Source organism: Lynx canadensis, chromosome B3 (genome assembly GCF_007474595.2).
Source record: "Lynx canadensis isolate LIC74 chromosome B3, mLynCan4.pri.v2, whole genome shotgun sequence".
Lineage (NCBI taxonomy): Eukaryota > Metazoa > Chordata > Mammalia > Carnivora > Felidae > Lynx > Lynx canadensis.
In genome coordinates this window covers 144086477-144089723 of record NC_044308.2, presented here as the reverse complement: position 1 = coordinate 144089723, position 3247 = coordinate 144086477, and the positions used below count along the sequence as shown (strand labels likewise).

At 51.9% G+C, this 3247-nt stretch overlaps 1 long non-coding RNA gene across 1 annotated transcript; it reads left to right on the top strand.

The window, feature by feature from the left end:
• Positions 1–1586: 1586 nt before the first annotated feature.
• LOC115516898 lies at positions 1587–2347 on the top strand. The gene is made up of 3 exons (XR_003969700.2): positions 1587–1655; positions 1770–1846; positions 2186–2347. It is a non-coding gene; the product is annotated as an uncharacterized LOC115516898 (long non-coding RNA).
• The last annotated feature ends 900 nt before the right edge of the window (positions 2348–3247 follow it).

The following is a 3247-nucleotide window of genomic DNA, read 5'->3' as shown; positions in this document are numbered from 1 at the left end:
GCTGAAAAGTCACAAAACACACAGGGAAAAAAACACCGTGAATGAGAGCCGTTGGAAACACAGACAAGAAAACCACGTCTGGAAAACTGCAGACATTGGTGTTATCAGACAGATGAGATAATTATGTTTCATGTGTTTAAAGAAATAAAAAAAAGAAGCTTAAAATTTTGAGCAAGGAACAAGAGACTATGAAGTATGGTCAAGTAGGGGGTGCCTGGGTGGCTCAGTAGGTTAACTGCCTGATTTCGGCTCAGGTCATGATCTCACGGTTCGTGGGTTCGAGCCCCACGTCCGGCTCTGTGCTGACAGCTCGGAGCCTGGAGCCTGCTTGGGATTCTGTGTCTCCCGTGCCCTCTGCCCCTCCCCTGCTCGTGCTCTGTCTCTCTCAGAAATAAGTAAACATTTAAAAAAATTAAAGTATGGTCAAGTAATTTGAAAGAGACTCTCCAACAGACAATATGATAGAAATGGACAGTATGATAATTTGCTATTTTGATTAACATAAAACACCCTTGTTGGTCGAACTGGGGATTAAATACATGACTGAAGAGAGAAGTAACGACATCATGAGTTGCGGGGAATCCTGGACCTGGTTTTCATCCTAAAATGCCCTGTGCCTGCAGGCGATGAGGGGCCCTGATATTGCCAGGGGCGGCTGATTTTCGGAGGGTATCTTGAATCGATAGTGGGCTAATTTGAGCCTGTCCTTAGTGTTCGTTCAGGCTTTTAAAGCCATTAAGGAAAGCACGCTAATCCCACCCCTGCCACACAGAACCACACTCCACCTCCCCTGCACCACACCTTAATCCACCCCCCTGAGTCACTGTCCCTGTGCCACAGGCCAAGGCTCATCACCAGCTCACTCACCACCAGCCATACCGTCCTTCCAATGGGGTCTGAGGGTGTGTGATCTATCTTAGAATCTTACTCAGAAGGTCTGCTTCTTAGGGTCACTTCTCTTTTAAAAAAAAAAATTTTTTTTAATGTTTTACTTATTTTTAAGACAGAGACAGAGCATGAGTGGGGAGGGACAGAGAGAGAGAATCCGAAGCAGGCTCCAGGCTCTGAGCTGTCAGCACAGAGCCCGACGCGGGGCTCGAACTCACGAACCACGAGATCATGACCTGAGCCGGAGTCGGACGCTTTACCGACTGAGCCACCCAGGCGCCCCGGTCACTTCTCTTAATTCGGGTTCTCTCCAAAAGCAGAAGCTATGACATGGGACGTGGTCTTGTGGGCCAATGGTTTATTTTTGGAGGTGACCTCGGAGATGAGGAATGGGGACCCTGGAAGGGGAAAACGGGGGAGCGGGGAGATCTGATGCCAGAGAGCGTCCTTGACTTGCCACTGCTGCCCGAGTACCCTAGGGAGCGGTGTGCGTCCTACCCCGGCATCGTCCCCTGGTGCGCGGTAGCGAGGGGCACGCGCGCCCGCTGGTGCCCTTTCCTCGTCGTTCCAGGGCTGCCCGCAAAGTCCCTCCCTTTTCCAGGTTGCACATGTGCCAGCACCTGGGCTCCAGCAGCCCCGCGAGCAGCGGCAACGGACAGCCCCGAAGAGACGGCAGGGGGCGTGGCGGGCAGTGGAGGCCGGGGCTCCGTAGCCACGACGGCGGCCAAAACGGTGGACTCCCAGCCTACGAGACCAGGGCGTAAAAGGTAGCTGACTCCATTCTAACAATTTGAAAATGCCTCATTCGGGGGGCCCGGGGGGACATACTATCTGCAAACAGTGGTGAGTACACAGTTCGCTTCCTTTTCTTGTTGCTTTAGCCAGACTCCAAAATATCGATGTTGAACCACAGAGCTCCGACTGACAGAAATGCCTTTACGACATACCATTGAAGGATGTATCCTTGGGGCGCCTGGGTGGCTCAGTCGTGAGTTCGAGCCCCGTGTCGGGCTCTGTGCTGACAGCTCGGAGCCTGGAGCCTGCTTCGGATTCTGGGTCTCCCCCTCTCTCTGCCCCTCTCCGGCTCATGCTCTGTCTCTCTCTCTCTGTCAAAAATAAATAAACATTAAAAAATATATATGATGTATCCTTTTGTCCTGTAATGGGTATCCTTCATCATAAAAGGAAAGTTTAGTCTATTTATACCTTAGAACTTGTATTGAGATTTGTCATTGTTGTTGTTCCCTGATAAATGTATAGCTTTTTCTCCTTTAATTCTCTTAATTTTATGACTCAGAGTTGACGGATTTCCCATCGCTGAATCGTTCTGCTTCTCGCTTCATCGCTCACCCCTCTTCTCCCTGCTTCCTCCAGACACAACAATCATCCTCCCACTACTCCTTCAGCGTGCCAGTCTGTGTTTCATCCCAGAATCTTATGTTTGCTGTTCCTTCCCCCCGGAATGCTGTTCCCTCAGATGTCTGCATGGCCCACTCCCTCATTTTACTTAGGTGTTTTGCTCAAATGTCACTTACTTCTGGGAATACACAGAACGCACATTGGTACCAATCATATTCATTGGCACCAGCCCTCCGTACCTCGGAGTGTCACCTCATTGGGAAACAGGGCCGTTGCAGGTGTAATCGGCTGAGGTCCCGCTGGACCACGGACAGCCCCTAATCCAATATAACCAGCGTCCTTCTGAAAGGGGCAACTTGGACACAGACGTGCACACAGGGAGATGCCACCTGAAGATAAGGTCAGAGGTCGGGCTGGTGTTCTAGAAGCCAAAGAGGCTTATAAATCGTCGGAAGCTAAGGAAGAGGGGCCTGGAACAGATTCTCCACCTGCAGCCCACGGAAGGAACCACCCTGCTGACAGCTTGATCTGGGACTTCTGGCCTGGAGACTGGTGACACAGCAGGTTCCTGTCCAAAAGCCCCCAGGCCGTGGGGAACTACCGCAGTGCCACCTACCACAGATCGTCACTTACTATCCTGCCGCCCTGGTCCACTTGGGCTGATAGAATGGATTACCGCAGATTGGGGGACGTAGCGAACATTTCTGACTCTGTTCTGAGGCTGGGAAGGCCAAGGCCAAGGCACTGGCGGATTCAGTGAGATTCCGTTTTCTGGTTCGCGGACAACTGTTATTTCACTGTGTCCTCACGGTGGGGGGCAAGGGAGCTTTCTGGGGTCTCCGTCACCTTATCACTCCCCGAAGGGCCCACCCAATGCCAGACTTTGGGGGTTAGTTTTCCACATACGAATGGAGGGGCCCCCATTACGCTCTTTGAATTCCTTCGCTTATTGTGTCCCTCCCACGACCTAGCCCCCCGACACCGCTCACTGCTAGCCCCC